Below are 17,524 nucleotides of genomic sequence, written 5' to 3'. Positions count from 1 at the left end.
ATTTAGTTTTTCTTTATTCTCAATTCTTCCAGAGACATGTATATGCTCTGAGAATAATGTCTGCATGATTCTTCATAATTAAGTATACTCAATTATTCTCTATGATCCTTCTTTCTATATTTTTGCTTTTCAACTATCTATATATTTTTTTTGTGTCCTTATTTAAATCCCCATTCTTGATTCCAGACTAACTCTCATATATATACGTAAATGTACGAAAGCTTGGCACGTCGAATACGGAAACAAGGAAATCTTTTCACCGTTGCCGTTTTTATACTATGACGCAAAATCCATGGACGCTCGTCTGCTGCTGAATTCATGTTTTACTGTTTAAAAAGAATGGACAAAGATAGTCAGATAGTTGATTCAAAGACCTTTGATTTTTCAAACTGATGGATCAAAAAGTTATTATAAACAGATATATTGAAATGGGTTAGTAACTTACATTGTCGATTAACTGAATCCGGGGAACGAAGCAATACATTAGAAAGTCAACGCAACGAAAGTGTTTCGTTTTGATGGATTACGTACCAACTTATTGTACTTGGAAAGCGGAATGAAATGTAAATATAATCATGCGCATTTTTAGGAAGATGCTAGTGCTATACTTTTCACTAAAAACCATTTGACTTTATCCATGTCATGCATGTATGATGTAAACCCGAAAATCAGTCAAAGATTGGCAAAAACGGAAGCAAGTCAACTCGCCCCATTGCAATAGACTATTTTCATAACACCGACTTTTGACCCTGGATAATATAATTTGTCGACTGGTAACCTTGGACATCATGGTACCAAGTCAGGTAAGAGCAAGCTAAAGAAGTAAAACCAAGCCTTCAATCGGTACAATTTTTGGGGAAAATTACCTGGTTAATATTTTTTTTCACTACAGAATCATTGGAAAACAGTAAACTTTCCCCTCAAATTACACCGATTATATGTTTGATTTTACTTATTTTGGTTGCTCTTACTTGACCGAGTACCATGATGTCCAAGGTAACAAATTATATAATCCGGAGTCAAAAGTCGGTAATATGAAGATAGTCTATTGGCAAAACGCCCCATTATTTTAAAATTGCTCCACTCTTGTTTAGGGAGCTACCATTTGATTTTTATGGGAGAGGGGGCTTTGACGGAATTTGAAAAAATGCGGGACAGGAGTTTTGAGTAAAAAAAAAAAACCCAGGACCGAAAAGATAACATTTTCATCCTAGCCCCCCCCCCCCCCCCCAAATCAAGTGGTAGCTCCCTTCATACCAACTTGCTTGCCCCACATTAAAAAAAATCGCCCCACTTGTGAATAGGATTAAATCCTGTTAAATATACAATGTACTCCTGCCAACAGTGGCAACTTGCCTAACTTGGGTAAAATCCAAATGAATATAATCATGATAATATATAATAAATATATTATAAACAGATAAAGGTCTACCAACTCGCCCTACATGTACTTTAAAACAAGAGTGCACACGCTGAAATGTCTCGCCTTCTTTACTAATCATTGATATTATGTTGATAGTCCTAAATATAAAGCTTTATTACAACTGTCACATAAACTTAACATTAACCAAGTAAACTAAACATTGACCAATGAACCATGAAAATGAGGTCAAGGTCAGATGAACCATGCTAGGCAGGCATGTACAGCTAACAATTCTTCCATACAACAAATAGTTGACCTATTGCTTATAGTTTAAGAAAAACAGACGAAAACACAAAAACTTAACACTGAGCAATGAACCTTGAAAATGAGGTCAAGGTCAAATAAAACCTGCGTGACTGACATATATAGATCATAAAATATTTCCATAGACCAAAAATAGTTGAACTATTGCATATAGTATTAGAAAAAAAGACCAAAACTCAAAAACTTAACTTTGACCACTGAACCATGAAAATGAGGTCAAGGTAAGATGACACCTGCCAGCTAGACATGTACACCTTACAATCATTCCATACACCAAATATAGCTGACCTATTGCATGCAGTATTAGTAAAAAAGACCAAAACTCAAAAACTTAACTTTGACCACTGAACCATGAAAATGAGGTGAAGGTCAGATGACACCTGCCAGCTAGACATGTACACCTTACAATCATTCCATACACCAAATATAGTAGACCTATTGCATACAGAATAAGAAAAACAGACCAAAACACAAAAACTTAACTATAACCACTGAACCATGAAAATGAGGTCAAGGTCAGATGACACCTGCCAGTTGGACATGTACACCTTACAGTCCTTCCATACACCGAATATACTAGACCTATTGCTTATAGTATCTGAGATATGGACTTGACCACCAAAACTTAACCTTGTTCACTGATCCATGAAATGAGGTCGAGGTCAAGTGAAAACTGTCTGACGGGCATGAGGACCTTGCAAGGTAAGCACATACCAAATATAGTTATCCTACTACTTATAATAAGAGAGAATTTAACATTACAAAAAATGTTAACTTTTTTTTCAAGTAGTCACTGAACCATGAAAATGAGGTCAAGGACATTGGACATGTGACTGACGGAAACTTCGTAACATGAGGCATCCATTTACAAAGTATGAAGCATCCAGGTCTTCCACCTTCTAAAATATAAAGCTTTTAAGAAGTTAGCTAATGCCGCCGCCGCCGCCTCCGCCAGATCACCATCCCTATGTCGAGCTTTCTGCGACAAAAGTCGCAGGCTCGACAAAAATGAAAACTTATCTACCCAGAATTAAAAAAAAAAATTGAAATTTAATATATGATATTTATTGAATTTAAATGATGTTTCACTTCTTAAAATATAATTGTAGATTCATTATTTACTATTATTTAATTTATGTATTTATTGGAAAATAACTTTATTCTTGCATTAGCTTAGTTATTTGCAAAATAATTGCAAGGAAACCTGTTAATTGTATCATAATCTATCTGATTGTTTTTTAGCCGACTCAAAATCATGCTGTTAATTAGGGCCCCCTTTGTACATGTACTTAGGAATCGGACACCTCCAGAAGATGAAAGATCTACTTTACATGTACGTAATGTAAATATAAAAATAAGAAAATGTGGTATGATTGTCAATGAGAAAAGAGAGGAATTGGTAAAAGTCAGTGAAAATTCACTTGTTTTCCAATCCTAATAAAACTGTCATATTGTAATGTTTAAATAACCTAATTATTTTCAAAATAAAATCTTGTTTACACTAATGAGAAAAGACAACTCTCCATCAGAGATCAAATGACATCAAAGTTAACAACTATAGGTCACTGTACATCCTTCAACAATGAGCAAACCCCATACCATATAGTCAGCTATAAAAGACCCCAAATGAAAATGACAAATTTGTAAAATAATTCAAACAAGAAAACTAACAGACTAATTTATATACAAAACAAAGAACAAAAAAAACAAAATATGATACACAGCAACAAACGACAAACTGAACCACTAGCTAGCTGAATTACAGGCTCCTGACATGGGACAGGCACATACATACAAATATGTACAGGATGGGGTGGGGCTAGACTTGTAGTTTGTGGTGCCGAACTCACCTCCTAACCTGGTATATTGATGTGAAAAGGGCTTAACTCGTCAGATCTATACAAAGTAGAAAGACATCTAACAAAACCACACACAAGACGTGGTGGGTACTTATACATCCCCACAACAAAAAAGACCAAGTTCAGATCTGAGAGTACTCCCAGTTACTAACACCTAGTTCAAAGCCAAAAACAAAGTACATTGTACATGTACAATGTATTTACCACCAAACCTTGCCTGGTTTAGTCCATTTCTCAGATACTACCTTATATAAAATTAATAACTTAATCCCCAAAGATTGGCATTATAAATCATGACAGATTCAGAGATCCTGTAATATATACATGTAATCACTTTTGTTCATCCCTTCATTCAAGGGTCATATGGAATTTATATGATGGATTGGAACATTAATAAAATGATTAAATACTTTTTTGTAGTCATTTTTTTTTTCAGGGAAAGTTTGTTGGTCTAGTTTTAAAAGATCAAAGCAAGCCAATTTTGCCAGATCAAAATATTAAAGGCAATTTTGGCAGATACATTGTATTATAACTTCATTTTATTAAACTTTATTTATTTTAGCTTTTTCAACGACAGTACAATTACTTTGAGAAGTAGGAGAAGCTAAGCAACAGGACAGAATTCATTTGAGGCATTGCTTTCTAGATTATATAGTGGAGTCATAGATTGTCCTATTGATTTATGTGCATATGAGGAGCAGTAGTCAATGAATAATTTTGTGATGAGAGGTATGTAATGAAAATGATAACTATGTTTGAATAATTTTTTCTTGTCAGACTCTGTACATGCAGTTTCGAAGATTTTTTTTAAAGTTTGAGGTCAAAGAGTTTAAAGTTTGATTCTTGTAATGTTGTGGGCAAGTTCGAAAATTATCCATGTTAGAAGTGACAAATTTATTTTTTTTACAGGTCATTTTTATAGAAAATTGCATTCAAAGCTCTCTTAATCGCTTGTTCTGTTTTGTCTAGCCACAACAGTTATGAAGCTGTGACTTAGGCATGCTGTTTTCAATAGAGGCATAGTCCTAAAAAAATTGTTGATATTCATGATGAGGTCAGTTTAAGGAAACCAAGAAATAAAACCTTTGCACCTTTTGTTGGCGGTATACCATCTTTTCCGTAAGTTCATTGTTTTCTGTTTAGTATTAAATTTATAATTAAGATTTATTATTACATCCGTGATCCGTTTATTTGGCAATTTATACAGGAATAATGTCACTTTGAAATGTATGAGTTAGAAAGTAAGTGCTATTAAAATTTAGGTTTACAGAAGTTATTCCTTGGAAATATACATTGTTTAATGTAATGAAAATTGCATTGCAAGCAATCCAAACCATATTGTATACTACAGCAAAAAAGTTTTGAGGTCGTATATTGCTATCAACTCATTCGAAGACATTTGGTTTCCGGACAATAACTTCAGTTTAAGTGTATGAATGTCTATGAAATTAGATTTAAAGGTTCAATACCACAAAAGGAAGGTTGGGATTATTTTTGGCGTCATGGTTCAACCAGTGTAGGAATTAGGGGCCAAAAAAGGCCCAAATCAAGCATTTTTCTAAATTCAGGACAATAACTTGTTTATAAGTATTTTAATTGCTATGAATTTGTACCACAAGTAGAAGGTTAAGTTTCATTTTGGGGGTATTTGCCCAAACCATTCAGGAATTAGAGACCAAAAAGGGTCTAAAACAAGCATTGTCAGACTGGCCTATATTATGAATTGATCATGATAAGTTGTTCTCGTTTAGAATACATAAAATATTTGCCTCTGGACATTAAAATAAGAAAAAAAGTCAATCAATTTATGTTTTTGCATTATCAGAATGAATTTGCAAATATATAACAATTAAATTATGTTGTATCCTTGGAGCTTTTTCAATGACCTAGCATATGAATATAAAAAGATGAGGTATGATCCTCAATGTGACAACTATCAATTAATAGACCAAAGGACAAAGATGTAAACATTTACTGGTCAATGTACAGCCTTAAACAATGAACAAAATCGATACCATAAAGTAACCTACAAGGATGAAAAATATAAACTAGATACATTACAGTAATGGCAGACAGCAAACAACATAAGAACCAACTTTCAAAATTAGCCAAAAAGGACTGGATTCATCAATAGGTCTTATAATAAAAAAGGTGCAAAAAACATGTTTTCCCAAACTAAAATATCTATCAGTTTACATTCAACAGATTAAGTGTAACAATGTTTCACAGCTTGTCATTTCATGCAGTCTTAAGAAGAGTATGACTGTGTAATGTCAAAATATTCAATATATCAAAAGGGTATAAAACCTATTTCTCAATGCAAGTATGCAAGGATGTACAGACAGACAAGTGTAAAACTTAATGCCCCCTCTATTACGACAAGGGCATAAAAAACAGATGCACAATGGGACTATGTCGGAAGTTTTAATAAATTATGAATTACATGTTTATGCAGAAAAAACACATACAAATGTGTGTTCTTGTGTGCAGATATAACTAATTCCATGTCAAAATTCCATGTGTTTGACAAAGTTGTTGATATCCAAAAAACATTAAAAAACTTTAAAGGGGGATTTTCCAGTTTTGGGACAATTGTTTGTATCTATTCACATGAGCTCCCTTTCAATTTTTATAAATTTACGATTTTATGTTTCCAAGTTGTGGGGTTATATTCATTTAAAAAAGGGAAATTTTCCAGTTTTCAGACAATAACTCAAAAATGCTTCCTGTACGAACTGTGACGCCCGTATATGACACGGAAACCAGGCGTAAAAATCATACTTTAACCGGGCGTCATTGCAGTGTTTAAGGAATGCATGTCCAGGCGTCAACCAGGCGTAAACCAGGCGGAAACCAAGCGTAACTGAGGCGGAAACCAGGCGTAAAATTAGGCGTAATATTTAAATGAGTACGCCTGGTCCAGGAAAAAACCAGGCGTAATATGCAAATGAGTACGCCTGGTCAATAAATAAACCAGGCGTAATATCCTTATATAATACTACACTTATTTCAAATCAGTGTATTACCTTAACTGTGTACTTTTGTGTATTTAATGCAAACTTCTGTACTGTTGCTTTAATTTCTCATTATTTGACATAAAACTGGAAATATTAACCATTGAAGAAGCTTAATATATAAATAAATACATTTTAGACAGACACTGGCTCAAATAAGTTTAAGTTTAAATAAGAATTATGACAATTAATTTTTCTTGAAATAAAACTTCTGCATTTTTATTAACTAAGATTTTATAAATTAATGTCCTTTAAAATATAAATGATAATACTGCAATTTAACTTCATGTAAAAGATTTTAATGTTATTATCCAAGGATAAAGGTTTTTGGATTTCAAAATTACTGTTAGAACTTAAAACTTAATAACTTAGGTAATATACTCACATAATTATTATTTACCATGTATTATTTTCCATTTTTTTCACAATTTTTATTAATCAATTTGATTCCATATTTCCAAATTCTTCCAAAAAGCACAAAACAAGCTAATTATCCCTGAATGTATGAAGCTGCATGAATAAGTCCAACTCTTGCAAACTAAAACCAAAGAGCCAAATTTTGAAAAAAATTTCCCATGATCCTTTAAACAAAGCATTATGGGTATTAAAGTTTACGCCATACCAACAGTTTTACGCCCGTAAGAAAATTTACGCCTTGCTTATTTCAATTTACGCCAGGTTTACCACTTTTTTCTACGCCCGTAAGGACTACAAATTTACGTATCCTGCTCCCTTACGCCTGGATCTAGACACGTAACTACTTCTTACGCCTGGTTTACGCCTTATTTCCAGGCGTAATACGCCTTATAATTTCATACGGGTTACAGCAGTTTTCATAAAACTTTGGTGAATTGTTTATGTTTATTGTTGTAAGCTCCCTTTTGGTTTTTATTAATTTTAGATTTTAGGTTTCAGAGTTATGTGATTTTATTCATAAAAAAGGGGGATTTTCATATTTCAGACAATGCTTTGAGCAGTTATCATGAAACTTTGGTGACTGGTTTATATCTATTAAGATAACCTCCCTTTAGTTTTTCATGAATGTCTGATTATGACATTGAAAAGTTATTGAACTTTATTCTTTGAATAAGCGATTGGTGTATCATGTGCTCATGGTGCAGCTGTCTATTTATTTTGGGCCAGGTTTTCAAATTGGTCTACATGCAGGGGTTAAAATTTGCATTAAGAAATGAAAGGTCTTGGACTATTTGAAATTTTCAGTCCAGTGAAAGGTCCTCCGTTCTTTTTGTCAACATTGAAACCATTCTGAAGCGTACGAAAGGTATAAATAAAATGTACTTCTAGAATTTTATGTTTGACATCATGAGTACGCATAGGACGTCACATTGTTTAGTTGCTAAAGACAATGCAACAGTTTCACAGACTTTTTCATTTATTTCATTTTACGCCAAAATATTTGTTAAATGGTATTTATTTTAATATGCTGCATTAGAAAGTAGATAACTGTATTGTATTTTAAGCTTGGCCTTCGTTAAACTTGATTTTACCGTAGGCGGATCCAGGGGGGGGGGGGGGGGGGGGGGCACCCCCCTTTTGTGGTAAAAATTTGGTTGATTATATAGGGAATCACTGAAGCATGACTGTTTACTGTCACATCACTAGGTAAATACAGAATTCTCCTAAATGTATAAGCTAATTGTTTGCAAAATACTGTTTTCTCCCTTTCAGCTGTACATTGTATTACAACAAATGGACAGAGGAGTTGACTATTGATAGTGACTGATAATGGACTGGAGTAACCTAGGGTCCAATGACTCCATGCCTGACAGTCCATGTGTACATGTATGTCAACAGCCAATTCTAAGTAACCTTAAACATATATATACAAAAGACCTAAAATAATAGTATGTGCATCTATGGGAGACTTATATGTCACTGTTGTCACAGAGTGTTGTGTGGCTTCATTAATGATTAGAGGCTAATCAGATTATCCTTTAATTTTTCAAATATAATGTACATGTACTCAATGATTATGACTTGCCTTCATTAACTTGTAATAATTATGATGCAGGATCCAACAAAAGTATATTTTTTTTACCTACATTTTATGCGTCAGTCTCGCTGATTTTTTAAGTACCTTGTAAATGTATATGGATATATGTATGAATTTAGTTGAAATACTTAGTTTTGAGTCTTGCACATATATACATCATTGTACATTGTCATAGAAGTTAAAATTACTTTGATCGCTGTCAGACAATGACGGAGTGTTTTGAAAATTGCTTCATAATGTTGATCAGATTACCTTATTTAATTAATAAAATGTTATTGTCACAGATTGAAATTTTTAGTATTTTATAAATAAGGTCTTACAATGTATGGTAGGATTGTCAATGAGAAAACATTCCATTAGTCAAAGAGGATGTAAAAAAATTTAGGTGACTGTATGACCTTCAACAATGAACAAAACCATACTATATAGTCAGCTGTAAAAGATCCTGACAAAGTGAGCAACAATCCAATCCAGAAAACTAGTGATGTTCCAATTACCATGTGCAGTATTGGTTATAATATAAAAATATCACTTGTTTTCTCTCTCTTCACCAAGGGATAACTGTATTCCTAATTTATTCTTATTGGAAAGCAGACTGCATCAGGTTCAGATTTTATATGATAATCACACGAATTTTAATTTTCAGAATTAGCTCCTCAGATGTAAGTGGAAGGGAAGCTATATACATTATATGTTTAAATGAAATTAACAACAGGATTAGATATTGAGGAAATCCTATAGCTACAGTATATATAAATGTAACTGGTATGTATTTGTTACAGTATTTAATTTCCAAATGGTATAACAAAAATACTGAATTCCAAGGCAATTTCAAAAAAATCGTAAGGTTCCGCAGAACCCAGTGTCTCGCCTACTTTTGCTGTTAATTGCATCATTTTCTCATCACTTGGTGCCGTCGTTGTCCGTTCACTTTTACAAAAATCTTCTCTGAAACTATTGGGCCAAATAAAACCAAACTTGGCCTAAATCATCCATAGGGTATCTAGTTTAAAAAATGTATCCGTTGACCCTGGCCATCAATCAAGATGACCAATATTGCTAAAAATAGAACATGGGGGTAAAATGCAGTTTTTGGCTTCTATCTTTGAAACCAAAGCATTTAGAGCAAATTTGACATGGGGTAAAAATGTTCATCAGGTGAATATCTATCTCTGTTGAATTTTCAGACGCATCAGACAACCCGCTGTTGGGTTGCTACCCCTGAATTGGTAATTTTAAGAATTTTTTTTTCAATTTTTATACTACCACAAAAAATTATATATTGGTATCACTTTGTCGTCGTCGACACTTGCTTTCCGGACAATAACTTTATTAAATAACTTTAGTATTAGTAAATAGAAATCTATGAAATTTAAACATAAGGTTTATAACCACAAAAGGAAGGTTGGGATTGATTTTGGGGGTTATGGTCCCAACAGTTTAGGAATTAGGGGCCCAAATAAGCATTTTTCTAGTTTCATAACAATAACTTGTGGAACAATGTATGGATCTCTCTGAAATTATACTACAAGTTTCCATACCACAAAGAGATGGTTAGGATTGGCTTTGGGGGGTTATTGCTCAAACCATTTAGGAATTGGGGGCAAAAAAGTGAGAAAAACAAGGGTGTCCTGGTTAATGGACAATTACTTAAGTACAAATTACAGTGTAAGGGAGGTAATTCAAATACATCTTGGAAATTTGAATTGAAATTATGACCATAACTGAGGGAAAGAATTGTTTTGGGAAAAGGGGGAGGGGGGGACAATTTTTTCTCCTCAAGATTTCAGAAATCAAAAACAAAAAGAAAATCCTTCAAATTTTTTTTTTTTGAAAAAAAGGGGGTGGAGGTCAATTCGCAACAGCATAGTGTATTACACAAAAGCAAAATTTTGAATATAAATTCAAATCATATAACCAATTCTAAGTTCTTTGACTACAGTTATTCTATGTCAGAAACCTATTATGTGTCAAATATTGAATTGCAATCCAAATTCAGACCTGTATCAAGCGCGAATATTGTGTCCATATTTGCCCCAACTGTTCAGGGTTGGACCTCTGTGGTCATATCCAGCTGCGCTCGGCAAAGCAATTTATTGGTTATTATCTTGAACATTATAATAGAGATAAACTGTAAACAGCAATAATGTTCTGCAAAATAAGATTGACAAATAAGTCAACAGGATCAAAATGGTCAATTGACCCCATAAGGAGTTATTGCACTTTAAAGTCAAATTTAACAATTTTTTCGTAAATTTTTGTAATCTTTTACAAAAGTCTTTTCCTGAAACAACTGAGACAAATTTAACCAAACTTGGCCATAATAAGCATTAGGGTATCTAGTTTAAAAATAGAACATAGGGGGAAAAATGCAGCTTTTGACTTATATCTTTGAAACTAAAGCAAAAGTATATCGGTTGCATTATTTCATGCATCAATTGTAAAATAAAAAAATAGCAGGTGAGCGACACAGGCTCCTTGGAGCTTTTAGTTGGTATTGTAATTTAAATGAGGTTAAGACATGTAAGAAAGGGGCTTGAAAAATGAGGAATTGTGTTTCTACAAGCACTTAGTAATCTAGATCTATAATACTAAAATAACAAGGTCCAATTTGTGAGCCGGCATGACATAAAAATGACGATTCAAAGAATTCAACTTTATTTATAACTTATATATATAGGACAATGGTGTTGATTAAAAATTACACCATTCCAGGCCCATTTGTTTTCCACATGATTATTACTACAGATAATTAACAAGTTCTGGGTCGAAGGGTTCAAAAAGAAAGATTTTCAAAGCAGAGAAAACTGTGCACCTAATGACCAGCATGACATTATTAGATGACAAAACGAAAAATCTTAAAATCCAGACTAAAAATAAGGCTAAGGTACATTGCTTCAGTCACGACACCATGATGTCCCGGGAGTATTCTAGTATATATTATGTATACAGGTAATGTGTAGTACACATGCATGAATATAGTTAGTTTTCATTATTACGGTAATTTATGTTGATAAAAATGAGAATATGTAGTATTATTGCCAATGAGACAACTATCCACCATAGTCAAAATGACTGAATGTTAGCAACTATAGATCACTGTATGAACAGCTTCCAACAATGAGCAAAACTGATACTGCATCTAGCAAGCTATAAAAGGTCCTGAAATGACAGATGTAATACAATTCCAATTTATGTAAAAGACATTAAACGAAAAATAAATATGATAAACAACAACTATTATATTCCACTCCAGTTGTTCACACGATATATATATATATATATGTAAGTTTGGTAAATCATTGGAGATTAAATTGATGTTATCATTTTTTGCCTGATTGGTAAGCCAATATTTGATGTATGTTTTACAAAAAAATATATGCTGTTTTTGTCTTGCTTGACGGAGTCAAAAAGCGAGGCATAGGTATGCTGTTTCTGGCGTTGGTGACGACAGCGGCGTCAACAATGTATTAGTTTGTGATTAGGTCTAGTTTATAGTGAACCACAAGTAGTAAGTCGAAGATATTTGGTATGCAGTTGTATTAGTATTGGCACATCTCATTACCATGGAGATTATGTGGCCCCTCCCCCTCAGTTATGGTTTATTGACTTAATTTGAAATTCTTGCTTAGTCTTCATGTATTAGTTTGTGATTAGGTCAGTTTATGGAGAACCACTAGTGGTAAGTTAATTATGATTGGTATGCAGTTGTATAAGCATTGGCATATCTCATTTCCATGGAGATTATTTGGCCCCACCCTCTCAGTCATGGTCTATTGACTTTTAAATTTTTGCTTAGTTTTCATGTATTAGTTTGTGACTAGGTCAGTTTATGGGGAACCACTAGTGGTAAGTTCATGATAATTGGTATGCAGTTGAATAAGCATTGGTATATCTCATTTCCATGAAGATTATTTGGCCCTGCCCCCTCAGTCATGGTCTATTGACTTTGAAACTTTTGCTTAGTTTTCATGTATTAGTTTGTGATTAGGTCGGCTTATGGGAAACCACTAGTGGTAAGTCAATGATATTTGGTATGCAGTTGTATTAGCATTGGCACATCTCATTACCATGGAGATTATTTGCCCCCCCCCCCTCAGTTATCGTTTATTGACTTTAAAATTTTCTTAGTTTACATGTATTAGTTTGTGTTTAGGTTTTTTAAAGGGAACTACTTATGATAAGTCAATGGTATTTGGTATGCGTTGTATTAGCATTGGCACATCTAATTTCCATGGAGATTGTTTAGCCATGTACCTTTAGTCATGGTTCATTGACTTTGAATATTTGCAAATCTTACATGTTAAAGTGTTGCTATTTTAATTTCAGCATTTGCATTATCGAAATTACTAAAAAGCGAGACACATCTCTGTGATTACAGTTTATTTTTTTTATTACAGCAACTGTATTCCAAGAGTCTGATGGCTGATAATGTATTACAGGATTTTATCATTCAAGCAACATCTTAGAAGGATCAGTGCAAATGTTTGAAGGAAGCCTTGGGTACAAATAGCAATTCCAGCAATGTCATGCAGGAGAGAACTCTTAAACATTACTAACAGACATGTAGTCATTATATGGGAGTGGTGTATTTAAGAAATCTAAAACACATGAAATTAAATATTGTGTATATTATTTCAACCACAAGTACTCTCAGAATATAATACAATTCAAATTCAAATTATTGTGTCAACATGACAATTATAGTCTAAAAATGGAAAATGCATGTTTATACTGAATTTTATATAAATATTTGAAATAACAAGAATTTTTAGTCTATTGTGCAGCCAAACTTTGAGATCTTCTAATGGTATATGCCTGTTGTTTGTCAACATTTGTTTTCTTTTTGCCTTAACCTTATTAAGATTGGTGTTGAAATGAAAAAAAACTGAAATACATATATGAAATAAGAAGGAAATGGTTGTAAATAACAGCAAGACTTTCAATATGGTATATGTCATGATCTACTTCATTAACCAGAGTCTATACCAATCAAAGAGCTTCTATCAACACTAAATTCTTTAAATATTTTTTTTTATCAGGATGAGACTTTAGACAACCACTGAAAAGGTTCCTGGCTTGAAACAGGCACATGAATATGTGGCAGGGTGAACTACTTTTTTCCCTAAAAACTTTCAAAAGAAAAATTGGCATCTTTTGCAAGTGAGACAATTTCCACAATGTGATTGGATTGTCTCATGACTGATAACCACAAAATGACTTGTACAAACATATTAAAAATGAAATACACATCAGTGCATACATATTCTATAAATGAATCACCAATCCTTACATCACTTTTAAAAAAAAGTATTGAGACTTGACCATAACCGAAAAAATTCTAGGAGTGAACTAAGGTGACCTGGATATTTGCTTGCCTTCTTTGCTTTATTGCATCCTATCTCTTGCATTGGAGATATTGTGAGTTGGGAGTTGATAGATAAATATTTTTTGTATTGTTTATGATCAAGAAAGTAAAATATAATGGAAGTATGAACACATAGTCAAGACCAAGAAAAATATTTATATATATCAAAATAGAATGTGTACTAGATTAGCATTAACTTATCTAAAATATGCTCAAATACTGTGAATTTGTGTGATTGATGCTCAATTCACCTTAATTTCATTTTAGAAAAAATAACATGAAAGCTTGATTCACGTTAGTTTCACATGAAACATTTAACATGAATTTCACGTTAAAGCTCAATTCACATTAATTGCACATGAGTTTCATGTATAAGCTTGTTTGAGGTGAATCTCACAAGAAATTTACGTGCACAAAATTTGCCTGTGTATATATATAGAAAACACATGTATAACGCATGTGTTACAAAACGCATGTAATTCACTTGAGAACTAAGATACATGTCAACAATCATGGTAATTGGACAAATAGGAGGACATTTTGAAAAATATTTAATACAGGCACCATGCCTTTTAAATGCAGTAATCACGCATGTATCACAGGTGTATTTCCTTACGCATGTTATTCACATGTGAAACGCATGATCACATGTGTGTATCATGCGTATCACATGTGTTTTCCACACATGTATCACATGCGTGGCATGAAACGTCTCTTTCACATGCGTGTGACACACATGTGAAACGCATGTGTCACGCATGTACAAATGTGTGGCATTTTTGCCAGTGTAGATGTCAGGCTTTTTCGACTGTCCTGTCTCCGATTGTGATATTTCGACTCTGAGTGAATTCATATGGCGGATGATGTATACATTCTAGAACAGTCGTAATTTGTCGACTTAGCTTTTCTTGTTCATTTTGGTGTTCATGTGATCGCTCATTTTGTGGTTGTTAACTTGTTTTCTCAATTCTTTCCCGACTTATCCTTTTCTTGGCCTGTTGATTATTTCTTTTTATTCAATGTGTGGTTCGTTTGATCTCAGTTTGTCATTGGTCAAAATTCGGATGTAATACAAATTAATTGGTCTGTATTTGAGGGAATACTGATGTTTACTTCAAGAAGACAACGCCTGTCGAAATTTTTATGGTAATTTACATTAATGATCATTAGGTTTGGACGTATGTAGATTAAATTGGTCTATACTTGGGGTACAATTGATATGAACGTAAAAATAACAAAGCCTCTCGAAAGTTTTGTTGGTAAAACACACACAGGTTCATTCGGTTTGAGTGTCTTTTGATTAAATTGGTCTGTACTTGAGGTAAAATTGATGTGAACGTTAAGTTACCAACTACTGTAAATTCAGAAATTATTGCGATGTTTTTATTATTGCGAAAAATGCGACAGGGTTATAATCGCAATAATGTAAACTCGCATTTTGAAATTTTTGATATGAATTTAACAGAATTTTTCTCAATATCGCAAAAATTAAAATCGCATTTTAGTCTCAAAAGACAAAATCGCAATAATAAATGCACGCAATAATTTCTGAATTTACAGTAATGAACAAAAGCTTGCAAAGGTTTGATGGTAAAACACCTGACTGTTCATTTGGGTTCGGTGTAAATAAATTGAATTGCTTTGTCTTGAAGCACAGCTGTTTAGCACACCTAGTAGTCTCTTTATTTTGGCAAAAATATGCTTTTTTTAATTTTAGAAAAATTTTATTTATTTTTCTGTAATGTTTGCATTTTAAACATTTTTGTAGTTTTGAAAAAAAAACATTTATCCCTAAGATGAGATAGGTTGGTATTTATACCCGAGTAAATAACCAAACAGATTACAAGATTATTTGTTCATAAGAAATAATACTATTAGGTTATAACATTTATTTAGTATTGCGTTTTACACTGATCAAATGATACATCTGAGCAGCATGGGACGAAATGCATGATTGGGATATAACTTTAAAAGGAGGCACAAGTGTACTTTAAAAAAGATGGTTGACGAATCAGTATTTCTCAATTTATATAAGTTAAGATCAGGAGGAATATCAAAAGTAAAATCACAAAAATACTAGACTCCGAGGAAAATTCAAAACGGAAAGTCCCTAATAAAATGGCAAAATCAAAAGCTCAAACACATCAAACGAATGGATAACAACTGTCATATTCCTGACTTGGTACAGTCATTTTCTTATGTAGAAAAAAGCTATATACAATGATTTTGAATACATTTTGTAAAATGAATATAGTTAATACAAGTACTGCTTTGACACTTGTTCTCAATGAATGTTCCGTTATTTTGAACTTTCTTAGGTTGTACATGCACCTTTCGTTGGAAAGTGTAGTATCATCACTTATCTAATGATCATTTTAAAGCGTTCTCCTAAGTCAGTACTTGTGGTATTTTTTTTTTATAGGTAAACATGGTTAGCGGTTGTTTTATTTTCTTTTTGATATTTTTAACTGTTGAAAAAAGAGAAGACCGCTGTTCAATGTACTTTGATGGGTTTTCTTTTGATGGAACATTCTTCTAACAAAACTTTAACTTTCTTCTAAAAATCATTTTGACTTTATTTGAAATATATTTAAAAACAAAGTTCAGGCTTATGAAAGATAATAAGAGTCACGCGTTTTTGCAATAGGTTGAATTACGATGAGTTTATTTACAACCACTGGGTGGATGCCACTGTTTGTGGAATTTTTATTCCCCGAGGGTATTACGAGCCCAGAAGTCAGCACTTCTGTGCTTCGATAAATTATCATTGATATAGTCATAATTATTAATTTAACTGTTTACAAAACTTTGAATTTTTAACATAACAAGGCTTTTCTACCTTAGAAATAGATTAAATTAGTTGTATTTGACAAACTTTTTATGAATTTTTGGTCCTGTTTGCTCTTCAACTTCGTACTTTATTTGGCATTTCAAACCCTTTTTTGATTCGAGCGTCACTGGTGAATCTGTTGTAGACAAAACGCGCGTCTGGCGAAAATACAAAATGTCAATTCTGGTATCTATGATGAGTTAATTTATGGCCAAATCAAATTCGAAGTTGGAAAGCACATATCACTAAAAGTTATAAATACTTGATAAATAGGTAAATACAAACATGCTGTATCTGATTATGTGAGATTGCTGACATGGATTTCAAATATCAGTTAAAATGGTTATACGGCTCTTTGTCCGCCATCACCGGACAGCACAACAATTCCCGTAAAATTATGATGTACAAACATGTCTGACGCCAGAAAGAAACAGTTATTGTGAATGACGTCAATAGTTCAAATGTCGCAGTATCTCGACTCAATTTTCTTATTTTATCAAATTGCGGTGATGTGATATTAACGATTCAGGTATCAACAGTACCATATAAAGAAATACAAAAGATTAGGAAACTCTAGTGACAATTTTTTTTTCAATTGCATCGAACAAAAGATATAAAACTGTTACATTAAAGATTTCGTCAATGAAACAGCAAATCATCAACAAAATACCTCTCCCAAAAACAAAAACAAAAAAAGATAACTGGGCAAAATAGTCTTCAATAGCTAATATGATTCTACACAATATGTCTAG

The 17,524-nt window shown here is 32.8% G+C and overlaps 1 long non-coding RNA gene across 2 annotated transcripts; it reads left to right on the top strand.

Moving 5' to 3' along the window:
- The first annotated feature begins 252 nt into the window (after nucleotides 1-252).
- LOC127718605 (uncharacterized) lies at nucleotides 253-13,062 on the top strand. 2 transcript variants are annotated; one of them, XR_007989920.1, is made up of 5 exons: nucleotides 253-432; nucleotides 2,930-3,020; nucleotides 8,250-8,363; nucleotides 9,221-9,339; nucleotides 12,975-13,062. It is a non-coding gene; the product is annotated as an uncharacterized LOC127718605 (long non-coding RNA). The 2 variants fall into 2 exon arrangements; XR_007989919.1 differs by lacking the exons at nucleotides 253-432; nucleotides 2,930-3,020 and adding an exon at nucleotides 4,115-4,275.
- Nucleotides 13,063-17,524: the final 4,462 nt, after the last annotated feature.

This window comes from Mytilus californianus, unplaced genomic scaffold (assembly GCF_021869535.1).
Source record: "Mytilus californianus isolate M0D057914Y unplaced genomic scaffold, xbMytCali1.0.p SCAF_10, whole genome shotgun sequence".
Taxonomy (NCBI): Eukaryota; Metazoa; Mollusca; class Bivalvia; order Mytilida; family Mytilidae; genus Mytilus; species Mytilus californianus.
This window is presented reverse-complemented; position numbering and strand designations above follow the sequence as displayed.